We start from the raw sequence: 16,452 nt of genomic DNA on the forward strand, positions 1-16,452 counted from the left end.
AAATGTTAAAATTGTTGTTACAGCTTTTCAAAGTATTACCATTCAATTTCACCAATATTCTTTATTTCCTAATAAAAGCCTAAATAGCTTTCTCATTTTGCAAAAGCAGTGAGGCTGGATTGTTAGCTCTGAAGGGCTTATTTTGAAGAGCTTCTGAAGTTCTCTCCAAATCTAACCACCCCATTCCTTTCAATATCTTCATCTCATGAAAATCTTTCTAAAACAGGAGGTCACCACCACCCTTCCCTAACCCCACACTTCTTTTGTGTTGAATTATACTGTAGGAGGACATCTAGAACCAAGTAGCAATTTTCTAAGTCACACAAGTGGTACTTTTGGTAATATTGTGTTTCCTTCTTTCTACCTGACAGAAATACTTTCTCCTATTATCCAACAAGTACTAGTTCTTGTTTAACAAACAGACTGTCTGCTGAACCTGAGCCTACCTTATTTTCTGTTTTGTTTGGTTTTGTTGTGGGGTTTTGGTCGGTTTTTTTGTTTGTATGTTTTTGTTTTGTTTCATTCTTTTTCATTTTGTTTTTTTGAAAAATGAAAAAGGTTTCCCTGGAGTCCAGTATGAACATCTGAACATTTTTTTCACCTTGCTGAGTCCATGTAACATCTGAGTGAATAATTTTCCCTAACAATCAATCTACAGACATGAGCTTTTCAGTGTTATTAGAGATGTTCAAAGGACTGTTGTCAATGTAACTGATGACACAAACTCAGAATTACCTTAAAACATCCATCAGACTGAAAACAAAGAGGAATGTTACCCCTACTAATATTACTCTTAACCTGTTCAAGAAGGGGTTTTTTTTTACTCTGTATTAAGTTTTGCTGCACAAATGCCACTTGTTGAAATAATCTGAGATCCACGTAAGGCCACCAATATTGCAAATGACTAGAATATCCATGAAGTGATAATAGCTAAGAGCACTCAGGACTCAGTTAGAGTTCCCTGTAAAGTATCAAAAGTGAGTTTTATATTTAAGTATAGGTATTGAATTACTAATGTGAGTGGAAGGGGTTCCCCATGCTTTTTGTTCTCTGTTTTGTCTGTTTGAATTTTGTTGTTTGAGATTACTTTTATAGAGTATTAAAGCAAAAAATCTCACAGAAACTACTACCTGCAAATTTAGTTGTATATCCCTTTCCCTTTCTTCTTAATTCAATATATTGCAAAGTCTGAATAGAAGAAGCCTAAATCTGAATATATCCCTTCCTGACTTGTGAAATCACATCACAAGAAAGGGTAATTATATCCCCTATTCACATCTTAGGAAAATACTAAATTATTTTTCTCAAGAAGATCTCACATAAATTTAATCTTATGCCCCTGTTTCTACATCTCTGAAATATTTTCTTTAAATGTGGGCAGATGGTCTGGATTATTCCACAATGGGAAATGGTTAGAAAATTTACATCTTAATCTACACTTAGAAATTATTTTTATACAGGATTTATTCACTCTGTTCTCTTTATGATGCAGTGTGTGTATACTGGTTCTCACAGACACAACCTCTCAGAACCCACCAGTTAGTCCATATTCTTCTCTGAATAAGACACTTGTGCTGTCATAAACAAAAGGTAAAACAAAATTTAAGCCATTATTTTTTTTTTTTTTTGCAAGTAGAGAAATAGAAGCAGAGAGATACATTTGGATTATTTGGCCTTTTGCAACAAGCAAACTGTCTTAAAAATAAGACTCGTACTTATTGGATAAAATGTTTTGATGCTTAGAAGGACAATCAATTACTATAGAATTTCTTTAAATACTGAATAGCTTTAATGGAAGCTGGGAAAGTAATAACCTTGAAATGATTTGCTCTCTTTTCACAGGCCCAAATCCTTAATCCTTGCAAGGGTAGCCAATCTGTCCATCACAATCAATAGGAACAGCAGCCTAGGCAATATCTCACAAGCAAAGAACAGCAGAAAAGGAAAAGGGAGTGATACTTATATCCTTTTCTGAAAATAATTTTTCAAAAGTTCTCCGCTGAATCTACTTCAAGTCAACAGTCTTTATTAAAGAACAAAGCACAGAATCTAACTTAGATCTTGCAAATGAGGAAGGAAAGAAAAATTGTTTACTTTACAGCAGCAGACTTCTTGGACCAACAAAAAGACATTCAAAGAAGAAAAAAAAAAAAAAAAAAAAAAAAAAAGATGGTGCCAAACCAATTCTGATTACGAAAAATTGTCTAAACCACAAGAACTCATATGTTTGGATAAATATGTTACATCATAGGTAGCATATTCAGGCTGAAGTTTTCAGAGGTAATACAATTTCAGTGGAATTATCTTTTTCATTTCTTTAAAGATACTTTCCTTAAGCTATGGGTCAAGATTATTCCTACAATATCACAAAGTCATATTTCTAGTAGAAGAATAAATCTGTGAATTCCCTTGATCACTTGGCAAATAGCTTTATCTTAATCTATGCCAGTGACATGGAGTAATAACAACAAATTTGAATAAGTGTTATCAGAGAATATTTGGAGACCATTTTCTCAGTATATGTTATCAATAAAAACGTAGTACAGGTCATGTGCATCCTATTTTCCAAGGATGCTCAACCGAATGTAATCAAGATAGCATTTAGCAGCCAAGTCATTATAAATCTCTATATCTAAGCTCCAAACCCATCCAGATGTTAGACAAAATATTTTTGTTTAAGACTCAAACTCAGGGTTAATATGACATATTTTAGCTCACAACAGGTAAAATATCATTTACAAAGACAACTATGATGGTCAAGTAACCAAGTTTAAATTAACTTGTTCTGAAGCCACAACTGAACTGCATATCCTGCTTTTCTAAGGTTAGAGCCAAACATAAAATCACCTAATCCTACTCAGAGAATGTGCCTGGAGGCTTCTAGAAATCCTGCTATGGACTTCTCTTCAGTCTTAAGTACATAAATACATTCCAAAATCTGATTATAAAAGGCTGTCTGAAGCTGAGTATCCTTATGTGAACTTACCTTGGTAACTTCCTCTTCCTCAAACACAGGACTGGTTATCACTAGTTATATACCAGTAGAGAGTAAATCATCATCATGGCTAGTAGAGAGTAAATAATTATCTAGTTATATACTAATTATTATTAAAAAAAAAAAATCTGCTTTTCACTTACAAAGCCAAACCTTTAAGAATCCTAAGAAATTTCCAGACCCCATTTTTTTTAATCCTTATATCACCTCGAGGCTGTATTTTCAAAGCAAAAACATGACAATCCTTGTACGTGTCACTTGAACAGTTTTAGAAAGTCAGCCCCCAAACCCTCTGTAGGAACAGTTTCACACCTTTGCCATTATGCTGGTTGGATACATCAGAGCTTAGGTAACTGTATTAAAAGGATCTCGGTTTGCTACACAGATACTTTGAGGCAGGCAATTAACATTCTAATTTTGGAAATGAAAGGAAACTGAAGCACAAAGAAGCTTTCACAGTTATTTGAGAAAACTCAGGTTTAGCCAATAAAGCTCACTTTGAAAAAAAATGGTTCAGAAGTCAATGCATCATGGCAGTGATTATTCAGCAGAGCAAAATGTAAGAGAGGCCTGTACAACGTCTCCCCATTCAAAGCATTCACACAACCCTGAGACATTCAATTCAGAAAAACCTTTTCTGCTACACCTATTAGTGAGACAAGCTCATAGCAGGAGCTTAGGTCCTATTCTTGCCTTGCCTACCCCACCCAAAACTCAATCTCTCTTCTCTTGGTCACCTTAAATGATACTGGGGAGTCTTAAGTGCTTCTTTTTATTAAAACAACTGTCTTTCTGCTAATGGAGAGCCTGAAGGAATTAAGGCCACCTGAATGGAAAGGAATACGGTTTTGCTGTTCTAAAGAGGCAGAAAAGTGTTATTCTACACTGAGTGTAAGAGGAATTTGAGGCTCAAAGGAGATACAGATATAATGTGGCAAGACAAATATCTAATAACACTTATGACTGGAATCTGCAAAAATGCAAAAAGACGTGCCAGGGCTTTACATTCCTCAGGACTCATAGCATTCTTTACTGAAGTTTATTTTTTACAAGACTTATGTATGAGACTGTTCAGAATCAAACTTTAAAATCTTAGAACTAAAAAATTAGGACTGGCACATACCTAAGTATCCTACCTAATCCCTCCATCTGCCCCAAAACAGCTTCAGACGATTTAGGGAAAGAGAAAATCATCTGCTCTATGCACTACCTTTGAATGTTCAGGGGGTAAGAGCATCTAATTAACTTCAGGTCACCAGGTTGTTTGATAGCTTCAAGTTTCAACTTCCCACTCAGTGAATTCAATGGAAGACATTGGCTTTGAAGGGACCACAGACTCACAGAATTCTGCAGAAATATCTATGGTCCAAAAAAATTTGAAAGAAATACTGAAAGTATCTTCAATGCCATCTGCTCCCTCACTCCCCAAACCCAAACCACGGTCAACTGTACTTAACCATTTCTGACAAATCTTCCAGTAACAGAAATTACATAATCTCTATTGAAAATTCATTCTAGTACTTAACTTTACTTATTATTGAAGGTTTTCACAATGTATCCTAACTTATCCTATTGAAATCCAAGGTCTCTATACTCTGTGTTTTAACTACAGTGAACAAAGAGAACAGTTGCTTCCAATTACTTAACAAGGTAACTGCATACATACCCATATCTTTATATGTTTTTCTGATAAGTCTTTTCATTCTAAACCTTGTTTGTTTTCAAAATGTTTATTGGTTTTAAGTTTCAATTTCAAAATAACTATTAATTTTAGAGACAGATTTTTCTCTTTCAACTAAAAAATTGACAGTTCTCCACCATCAAATTGCAACCTATGAAGAAAAATATCTATTAAAATTTTTGAAGTTATTGTCAAAGACTTATTGGGCCTCCCTCCATAAGGAAAAGTTCAGAAAATTCTGAGAAAAAAAAGAATGCTCATCTGAAAAACCTCTTCTGCACAATTCACTTGATCGTGATTGGTACAGAAAAGAGAATGCCAAGAACAACAGTCATGGTTTTATGGTAATTAGAACACTTTACAGAAAGAGGCTTAAACAGTTCAACTTGTTTAGTTTATCAGGAAAAAATGAATGATGCCCAGAACAGGATATATAAAGCACATTTTCAGGAAGAAAACCCACAGCATGAAGCCTCCGTAGTGCAGAAAGAGTGGTGAATGAAGGAAAGCTAAAATAAGCACAGAGGGATAATTAGCCATTGCAACAGTTTATCAGAAGCAATGGCAGATTCCCGTCTGTCAAAACCTAAAAGTCTCTTGGAATTCTTTGATTCTGGCAACAGAACTGATGTATACAATTCCAGCAACTCAAAGAGGTAAAATGGGTGAAATATTGTGGCAGCAGGTGACTTGTTAATCAGAGAGGGTATTCTGGCCTGAAAATACACACTGCAGCCCTCTACCCAAACTGCAAAAATGTTAGACCTTTACAGAAAAACAAACAAAAAAGGACAAATCAATAAAATTCATGGGGAAAACAGTTCACAGAGAAACATATTCCTAGTTCAAGCCTCCCACAATTCTGGTTTGCCCTGAGCGAGAGCAATGGATGAACCTAAGGTATCTCCCAGTTTATATTCATGCTTAAAAAATGTGCAAATAATAAGAGTAATCAAACAAAAACACGCTTTGTCCATGATCAAGAACCTGTAATGTTGCTGCCTGAAAGAAGGAACTCTGATGTAGGGTTTTCATCTCTTGTTTGCTGTTCACAGAGGAATGGAGAAGTAAAACATGCAAACATCATAACCTTAGTCTGCAACAGAAAACCTTCTGGCAAAAGATCAAAGAAGATGGAACATAAAAGCTCCAGATAAGGCTTAAAACTATAAAGCTTGAACCAAAGGCATGAGAATTCACGAGTCTGTTTGTAGAAGAAATATCTCTAATAACTAGCATTGCCTCCATGGAAACAAGGCCTTGAAGCTGGGTTGGACCCAGGGAGTGACAAAGGACAGAAGATAGTCAAGGTGCTGCAATTGTCTTTAGTACCTGAAAAAAGCATTTTTATGTGCTTTCCATTCTAATCACTAAACAGCCTTGCACAGAAATCAGGTAACTTGTCAATAACAAAGGAAAGAAAGAAACCTTTAAAAGAAACCCTTAAATTTAATTTATTTAAAAAATTATGAAGAACACTGAACGTTCTAAAAGTTATTAGAGAGTCAGACACAGGCCAGCATGTCACAAAGAAAGGCTGCAGGATAGGAATTGTCCCCCACATGCCCAAATGCTCCAAAGTGATCGCCTCATAAACGAAACCTGAGCTTGCACAGCTCTGCCCCTGCACAGACATCTGCCATCAGCAGCTGTCCCCTCATAACTCACCCAAACAACCCCATTTTCTGGTCAGCAGGAGCAGTAGAGCTGCTCTGATGGATTCAGAGGATCATGTCTGGGCAAAGGACTCTGGTGCCTGAGCTCTAGCTGTTATACATAATATTTACTAAGTTTCAGCATGATCATACCTTAAAATATTTTTCTTTTCTTGAAGAAGGTGTTCTAACTGCTTTCTACTCTAAAACAGGTAATAAATTCATTCTGTTCCTTTATTCCTTTCCACTGTTTTCCTGGTATGGGTAATTTTTTTAAACAATTGAGATGATAATTTCATTTATTATGGTGATAAAACCAGTACCTGTTTACTGCTAATGAATCAGGAAATTTTACAACTTCTATGCTAATAAGAAAAAGGAACCAGGAAAAAACCTTGACTAAAATCTTTTCTCACACTTTTAGTACATGTACTCCAACCCTTAATTTATACTACCCTGATCCTGCAATTTTCCCTTACCCATAAGGCAATGTGTGAATTAATCACCCCTAAAACAAATACCTTTTACTTCAAATTATGGAAATAAATCTTTAAAATTTCATGCCGATGTGAATTTAAATTAGAGAGTATTTATAGATGAAGCCTTAATGATTTTCTTTATTCACTCATTCAATTTGTTTTTAAGCAAAAATTCCCAGCTTGCTGGCTTCCCTTTTCCCTAGGTACTTAGACTGCAAGGGTACAGCCCTGTGCTTGTGACACTGCTGTTGCCTCTGGGAGGAAAATGCAATACTCCAGACATTATGTTGTGATTTTTCTGCCTTATTAATCGAGAGAACTTGCAGTAAAAGAGCAATTAACTTTTTTTAGCACAAAGAAAAAGAAAACTAAATTAGAAGTCAAACAACAAGACATAAGCAGATTACAACTTTCATGGAAGACATACAGCCCAATCTTCTTATATGACCAAACTCCAGATGGATGAGTTAACTGTTGGATGGGCTTAGGCAGAGGGAAGCAAATAAGTCTTTCCCTGTGACTGGTATGAGGTATTAGTGCTCCTTTCACCCTCTCTCATCCCCTTCACAGCACTGCTGTTCCCCTTTGAACCCCTGTGCTTGCCTGAATGAAGGAGGAAGTAGAGAAGGGAAGCAATAATTCCCTGGGATACAGCAATAACTTTGAACCATGAACTTTAAGGTGGAACCCACTTGCTCACTGTGTTGAAGCTACTCCACAACAAAGGCTTTGTGAGAGATGAACAAAGTTCCATGGACAAATATTATGGCAAATCACACTTGATCACCAAGTCCAGTGTCCCGTCATCAAACTGGTGGTGCAGCTCAGAGTCCAGAGATCATTTGCTCTGTTTCTCATGAACAAACCCCAGAAATAGTACTTTCAGCTCCCTCACCACAAACCTCACCATCCCTGTCTGCCATGTATCAGACCCTTATTTACTCCTTGCTATACATCTTACTTAAATCAGGGATCCATATGTAACAGTAATAGCTCCCTTTATGCTAACACAGACTAGAAAGTTTTTCCAGGGATTCAGCAGAAAAAACAAGTTTTACATTAGCAGTTTTTTCAGATGTTATCTGAAGCATGCTCTGAATCTGTGAAAAAATGTTTGACTTGCATGTGGAAAGAAAAAGTGCTACAACAATGCATTTTCTATTGCAAATTTCTCATACTCAATGAACCAGCAAAAATGCCTTTTCTGGCAGTCTGCATACTTAGATGAGATATATTTGGTAACAAGGGCCAACATATCTTCCATTATAAACTCTAATCAATTTAATTGACTAAGCCCTTATTGGCTAGGCATAGTATTTGAATGTGGTACAAGGGCAAAAAAGTGCTTTAATTGCTTTAACCACAGACTGGGGAGAGAGACGGAAATGGTGGTTCTAGAGAGCAACACGCTCACCAGTCAGGATCATATGGAAAGGGGAAAAAAAAGTCTTTTCATGTCCCATGCTGTAAAATCACCTAGTGCTGGATCTGCTGAGTTCAAAACCCCCCAAAGGCAAAACAGCACCCACAGCTGTTAGAGCAAGCTGACCACTTCAACAGCAAGAATGCTCTGGCAACATGCAGCTGAAAGGGAAGAATCTAGAGCAGCACTTGGAGGAAGTGGCTCTAATAAACAATACTGGTCAGGGGTTTGCTTTCCAAACTTCAGAAAAAAATGAATGTCTGGCTGATCCAGCCAGTTTAGTTGTATTATCTTGGCACCAGTCTGTTGTTAGCTTGCCAGCAATAAGTGAATAGTCCATTTCACATGTACTGCCAGCAATCAAAAAAATCAACTGATAGATACATCCTCTTTTAGTTCTGGTGCTGTTACTGCATTAGCTCTCAGCAATCTGTTGATCCTGTTAATAGAAGCTGGGATCATTTCATAGTAATACTGTTTTGGCTTCTTGCTAAACTTAAAAAAAAAAAAAAAAAAAAGGAAGGATTTAAAAGTCTGACATCAATTATTCAACAAAATCACGGTTGATGGATGACCTGAACAAGATAGATTTTTAATTAGTGAATCAGGTTTCTGAGATCACATCTTTCATTTAATTCACAGTTTAGAAGAATAAAATCCTATTGAAAGTTCCACTTAGGTTATGCTGGTCAAAAAGTTGAGGAAAACATCAATGACATTTCTAGTCAGATTTCACTGGGCTTTATCAAATATGCTCTTCATAAATAGTTGACTAATTTGAAACCAGAAAGTGTACTACTCCCTAGAAACTGAGCATGCTTTTTCCTGCGTGCCGTTCCTAATCCCCCTGGCAGTGCAAATCAAGATACTGGCATAAAAAACAATGCAGAAGAGAAGGATGGTTCTGAATTCCTTCTCCTACCTTGTGTCTCTATTTTATGTTTTGAGAGATCTGTATACACTGATCCCTCTGTGTCTATGCAGATTCTTATTGTTGTTTCCATTAATATTAAAAGCACAGACACAATTCAGCTGATGCATATTCCCAGATTCATAAACAGAACTGAGAGTGTTTTGATCAAACTACTGTTCTTGAAGCTTCCCTCTAAAGACCAGAAATTTAGTAGTCCAGATTAACAATTCTCTTTTCAGTATGAAAGGGTGTCATGGCAAGCTAGGTGGTATTCTTTTACAGAAATTCAAAGTGTAGTTTATAAACTAAAATTATGTGTCTATAGAGTTATTTAAATTAGAGTTTTTGTTCCATAGAAAAATTATGCTGAAGAACAAATCTCCCAAGGACCACATACTTTCCGAAGTACCAGCATCCTCCAAATCCCCCATCTGCTAAACTGAACAGACTTCAGCCTAGTATTCATTTTAATTTCTGCACAATGCCAGTCATTCAGACACTTGAAGTTACACAAAATTCTGTGATTAGTAGGTATGAAGGAAATAAATTTTTATTCTATCTTAAAAAAAGCTTTCTTATATTTAGGTTTGGAGCTGTCGCTTGAGTATAATTTTAGGGGTTTACTTTCTTCCAATTTTAATTCTGTATCAATGGAGAGCAGTCAATTTCTTTTTTTGTTATTACTAACTCAATGTCAGCTGATATTGCACTGATAGAAGAGTAAACAAAAGCTGGCATAAAATTTCAATACAGAAGTTCATTTAAGAATCAGTCCTGAAATTTTGCTGCTATTTGTATTTATAAATTGGATCAGATCAGTCCAAATCTACTCGTACTTATATGAGGGTAAAAAGCATATTAAACCAGCGATTTCAATACTACTCACTTCTATTTTTACATTAAACTTACTATTATTTTTTATTTCTTACTTCTTCTCTTAGTATGATAGTGATAGAAACTGAGAAGAGTTTGTGAAACCCCTATAGTGAGTTATTTTTTGCTCAGTGCAAATTGAAACGGCTGTAGCACTCTATAACACCAAAAGGAAAATGTGGATAACTTCCCTCTGCTTCTCCTTACAGACTTAATATATTCTCAAGCTTAATTGTGATGTTTTATTTAAACATTCAGATCCAACATATTGAAAGATTTGGATGGACAGCTCACTGTTCTCAGCCAGTGGAATGAGAGTAGCCATGAGGGGAAGGACTTGGGGGGTGCTGGTGGAGGAGAAGCTCAACACAACCCATCCTTGTGCACTCTCAGCCCAGAAAACCAACACTGTCCTGGGCTGCATCCCAAGCAGTGTGGGCAGCAGGAGGGAGGGGATTCTGCCCCTCTATGCTGCTCTTGTGAGACCCCACCTACAGGTGCATCATCCAGCTCTAGGGTCCCCAACATAAAAAGGAGGTGGACCTGTTGGAGAGAGTCCAGAGGAGGCCATGAAGATGATTCAAGGGTTGGAGCACCTCTGCCACCACATGTTCCTAGAGCTCTTTTGAAGACTCAGATTTCATCCCTATGACATCAGGTGGCTGAAATGTCACTCAAATCTCAGTTCTGTCTCTCCCATCCTCAGGGGAAAAGCTCTATACGATTAAAAATTGCTTGGGGAAGTACTTCCATAATTTCATGGCACACCAGAGTCTACTGGAGACTCTGTACTTTGAATGCTATCCCACATTTTCTACCAGGAGTTGTGAATGTCAAGTGGTGCAGGTGGAGCTAATAAAAGGTTGCAATACTGTCAGAAGTGCCATTATTTTTGTTGATTTGTCTGTTGTACAGCTACTCTAATCCAGGTTTCTGAAGGGATGAGGGGAAATCAATCAGCTTCCTGCTGCTCTGGAGCCAACAGTTTTGATGCCCTATTTTCTCTGCTAGTGTTAGTGTAATATCCTCTGGGATACTGGCTCTGTTTTGAATCATGAATCAGTGTAGGAATACAAAAGTTTTTGCCACTGTTTATTTGTTTAAATACAATGCTGTCAAATCAAAATTTAAGCTTCAACTCAACTCATTCCCCAAAGAATTCATGTGAGACACCACAACATATCCTATGTTAGGTGTATTATATTCTCTGCCAGCCTGACTCCACCATCACAACTCCCATTGCTCCATGCCTAAATTACTCTCCCTGGGAAGTAGTCATGAGAGGGCAATAAAGAGAAAACATGGGCTGTCATCTTAATTCACAGTAAATTTCAAGTCTTTCTCATTTCTTGAAAAAATCAATAGAATAAAAACACCTATGATGTCAAAGTGACAGACATGGGTACCTTTGCTGAGACAGGTGGGTCTGCCCTGCCCACGTCTGCTCCCACCTTCAGGGCAGCACAGACCAAGCTTATGTGTGCACTGCCCCAGTGAAGCTCTCTGGGGAACAGGGTCTGGCCCAGGGTACCCCTTTACATTTTCATAATTTGCCCTGATAACTTGCAGTTACCCTTCCAATTTTCCAACATTTGTCAGACTCAGTTCTTACCTGACAGAATTCTTCGTGAGCCTGTAAGGGCACATGGATTTGCGTGCCTGGGGAGCCAAGGGGTGCCAGCTGCTCCTGATTTGCATTCCTACCTGAATAGAAAAACAAACCAACAACAAACCACATTACTTCAAGATTAATGCTACTGCTAAATCCAAGAACAGAGCCCAGTTTAGGACTGAATTTTAGATGTCTCTAAACTGAAGAGCAGAACTCTGTCCAGCACCAGTAGCAAGTCTGTCTATGCCTCAGAGTTCATTATAAAAGTTCAGCACAACATGAATGATTTCATCACTTCTTTTTGCAAAGCAGAAAATAGCTGAAGATATCAGCTATTCTGGCTGTTCTGTGCAGATTCAAACTGCTCCTACTAAACTACCCAGGAAGGCAGCAAAAACCTGAACAATTACATTTTATTGTGTTATCACTTTTACTGCCTAAATGTTCAACATAACCAGCCAACAGGTTTTGAATGTATCACTAAAAATAAGAACCCTTGCTTACCTAGGTACTATTTTGGCTTTCACTGACAATACAGTGTTATCATTCCTTTAATATCTTATTCAAAATAATTCCTATAAAGTTAAACTTTCCCTGGGAGAACGCAGGCAATAACTAAATCAGAATCAGCACTTCAGATGAATCAGCATCTGTCACATCTTATCAGAACAAAAAAAGAAAAAAAAAAAAAAGAAAGACCAAGCAAGGCTGAATAACTAAATAAAACAATAAACCAGACAATAAAATTCTGAGGAGACGCCATCTGGAATATCAACTTCTATCCTTATATCCAAGTGCCTGATGCTCAAGTAATTTCATGAATGGTTATAATCAAAACCTTTCAGAAAAGCAAAAAACTAACACCCAAACAACAGGATTGGACTACTGCTTCCAGAGACTGCTACCAAAATTAAAAATGGACAAATTAAGAAAATTTAAAAAAAAATTAAAAAAAAAAAAGAAGTGGTCTGTGCTTTTAGGTAATACATCTGTGAAAGTGCTATACATAGAAATATTTTCTGCCATACCATGAAATTCCATCAGCTCTCATTCATTTCCATTCAAAATGCTTGAACATTGGTGCATGTTTAAAGACAAATATGCATCATCTAAGCAATGAAAATATAATCCAGGCTACTTGAACAAATTACTTGTTTTAATACAACATCAATTACATTTTCCTATTTGGTCTGAAGGTATCTCTGTACTGCCAGCTATTTACACATATAAAATTTTGGAAAGTGACTTTGTAACTATAAAAACAGTTATGCTGAAGAGCTACACACTGTGATGTAGTAGAAACAGATTTTTTTAATGTAGGTTTTAACTGCACAATAAAAGCATTGGAACCATCCTTCATATTTTGCATTTACTGTATAAACAGAATATTAAACTCAAGAAAGACATAATCTAAGACCCTGACTTTCTCATAAAGTTTCATAAGCAGTAAAAAAAAACGTTTTCCGTCTAAGAGAGTGAATTGCACCACAGTGCAAGATTAAACAAACTTAACACAGCTTAAAAGTTGTGCCAGAAGTTCTGTACCCAAAGTGCATCTCTGCCAGATGGAGACACAAGTTTTGCACTGAGCTAATTACAACTTCAACTGTTCTGTCTTCCCCACAAAGGGGATTTCCATCCCAAGCACATCTCACAGGAGCCCCAAGAGGGCCCCTTGATCCCAGTGATTTGTCACCTCTCCTGGGCTGGAGGAGTATGAGCCAACAGGCTGGAGATTACAGCTCCATTATCCCAACAGTCAGCTCTGAAGCTACAAAGTCCATAATTTAGTCTTCAACAGGATCACCCGAGGGCTTTTCCATCCTGCTGATTTATTCTAGTGCTTTTCTTGAAGACCTCACACTATTGGCCAATGGACTCCAGCTATTTATTTTCATCTTTATCATTGTAGCTGACAGAAGCATTTTGTTTTTTAAATCTGAAATATCTCTAAATCTCGAGAGAAGTGATTTAGAGCCATCTGTGTAGGGACAAAACTAATGATAAAAATCACCTGAATAGAAACAGAAATGAATTGCTATAATAATAGGTGATCTATAACTACAACACATCAATAAGATTAAATAAACAGACTGTTATCTTAATGAATTTGTCCATATCAGCAATTCCAGAGTTTATCATATCTTTCTTGTAAACCAGACTCATCAGTTTACACACATGAAGCAGCTATTGATCTCTCTGGGAAAATGTGCTTAGATAGCACTTTCAGAAATACAGAAAAAAAAAAAAAGAGGAATATTGCAGAGCTGCGAAAAGAGGTAACTGCTGCATTGCATTCCCTGCACGAGCACACTGGGTGTTTGAGTATTGCACTGCCACCAGAGTGAAGAAGCAAGCTGGAATGGCCTTGAGGCACAGAAAGAAAAATATTTCACCTAAAATTTGCATCATGTTCTTTCATATTAGTTTGGAATGCAGGGGTTATAATGCATGAGGAGGGTGATGTTTAATTCCATTACAGTGCCAGGAAAGCACAGACAGATTATTTCAAAAAGGATCTTCCTAGATTTTTCTTATATGAGTTAAAAACCACTAAATTATTCCCTGAAAAAAAATAGAGTTGTTACAGTTGAAAACCAGAGGCTTTTCACTGTTTGAGCAAACTGGAATCTAGAAGTCTCATGAGAATTTCAGTATCTCTCTTTTTCTGCAAATCTTGGTGGGGTCAAAAAATACAAAGGAGTTTATAAAAGTTTTCTGTGTTGCTCTAAAAGTTGATACACTTTTTTTTCCAGTTTAATTTGTGGTGAAGTCCAAAACTTACTAGCTACTGAATAAAAAGGCAGGAAATGTGAGCTATACTCTAAACCCAAAAGCACATGCTAAAGCATAGACACAGTTGGGTAAAGTCAACCCCCAGCCATGACTCAATTCAGAATCACACAGAAATCAGTTAACACATGACTACTTAATTGTTATTAATTTCATCAAAAATTCTGTCATCTGGAGCTACAGCTCAGCTCCATTTCCCCAACTTCTGGCAGGAAAAAACACAACTCTTCACATAAAAGAAGTTTCCTTCTCTTTGAGTTTCACTGTACACAGAACCAAGAGAGAATCTACATTAGCTGGTATCTTTATATCTTATTGTAAAAACCAATCCCAATAAAGACCAAGATCCAGAAAGCAGAAAGTCCTTGATGAGACTCTGCAGCACCTAACATGGTACTAAGAGGCCTCGGCACTATGGTACTATGAGCTCTCGGTGCCAGGCAAGATTTTGATCAAAGAGGATTAAGCACCAATCCTGACCAATTTAGGAGTAAGCCCCAAGAACATGCTTCACTCTTCTGGACACTGAGATATGCTTGGGAAAGCAGAGACTATATCTCCTCAGGTAGGATCAGGTGTGGAGATCCACTGGAGAACACGGGAAACAGCACGGGTGTTTCTCCATAAAGATGGTTGTAAACTGAAGGAAAGTTCTATAGCTGCAAACCATCAGTATTATCCTTATTTTTAATGCATCAAACATTAACATAAGAATATCTCACCTTTCTAAAATAAAATTAGCTCATTAATAAAAAAAAAAATTAAACAAACAACCAAATAACTATTGAGAAAGTTACTGAGTGGCCCTGCCAACAGCCTTTGTCCCTTCCAGGGTTAGTGGAGTTAGCTGTCCTGTGCTGTGGGATATCACCTCTGCCTTTGGATTATGAGGGCTTAACTCACAACTTGTGAAGGTATGAAAACAGGCTTCATCTGTACAGCTCCACATGCAGATGTGCCCTACCCCAAGTTTTAACTGCTAGTGAGAAGAGACAGAGGAACAAAAATGTAGCTGAAATTTTTGCCATGTATCTCTTTGCTTCTCCTTAGCATAAAGGAGCAACAAGGGTGATTTAACTTGCTACTGAGCTTCCAGACCTTCTGGAGCGTGCTGGGGTCCTGAAACCCTTCACTGTCACCACATGATTACCTTTGTTAACACTTAAATTAAATATTTCACACTGCATACATTAAGCCCCAAAATACACTAGGCTAAACTGAAGAGCAGAACTCTGTCCAGCACCAGTAGCAAGTCTGAGGTCTACACCTCAGATATTCACACCTGCAGAAAGCCACCTACACCCCTCCAACAGCTGAGTCTCTACTCCTTGTGGGAAATTGGATCTTACCATTATGATTGTTATGCATTAAAAGCTAAACTATGCAATTTTCAGGGTTTGAAACATGTAATGTGCAGCTCCCAAAATGATGAGTCAATGAACACAACCTTAATATCCACCTATTGAGGTAGCATAACATAAACACATACATATATTCACACAAAAATATACTAAAAAATTCAAATATTCACGTGTACTGATCTCCTTAGGTGTTTTCTACACTCTTTAAATCAAATTAAGTTAAAAATCCCCAACATTCAAAGGGTATCTTTTCCTCTGAAACACTGCACAAAATGGAGGTTCTGCACATCTCTGGAAGCCTGGAATGTTAGCAAAACTCAGAAGTAGCTCCCTGTTTACCTCTACCCATGAGAGTTAGGGGGGAGAGCTGCATGCATACATGTATTTCATTGCATATCTATATCCAGAGACACGTATATAATTGTTTTATAAATTATTCTCAACCAATAAGAGTAAAGATCCTTAAACTGAATTTCTTTCTGCAGTCATTATTGCTTATTAATGTACAATTATCTTACCACTGCCCATTGTTTTCTCAAGTCAAATTTTCATTAGAACAAAAAGGCATGTGTGAAAGAGTTCTTGAAGCACAGTCAGACCCCTTGCATGGGTTTGTGCTAATTACCAGAGCTTCTTTTGTTATCAGCCTGGACGTTAATGACAAAAG

General features: G+C 37.1%; 1 long non-coding RNA gene across 1 annotated transcript; it reads left to right on the plus strand.

The window, feature by feature from the left end:
- The first annotated feature begins 6,250 nt into the window (after positions 1–6,250).
- LOC127468343 (uncharacterized) lies at positions 6,251–10,277 on the plus strand. Its single transcript, XR_007903529.1, has 3 exons — positions 6,251–6,543; positions 9,503–9,677; positions 10,088–10,277. It is a non-coding gene; the product is annotated as an uncharacterized LOC127468343 (long non-coding RNA).
- Positions 10,278–16,452: the final 6,175 nt, after the last annotated feature.

This window comes from Manacus candei, unplaced genomic scaffold, assembly GCF_025592945.1.
Source record: "Manacus candei isolate 608988 ecotype Guabito, Panama unplaced genomic scaffold, ASM2559294v1 h1tg000015l, whole genome shotgun sequence".
Lineage (NCBI taxonomy): Eukaryota > Metazoa > Chordata > Aves > Passeriformes > Pipridae > Manacus > Manacus candei.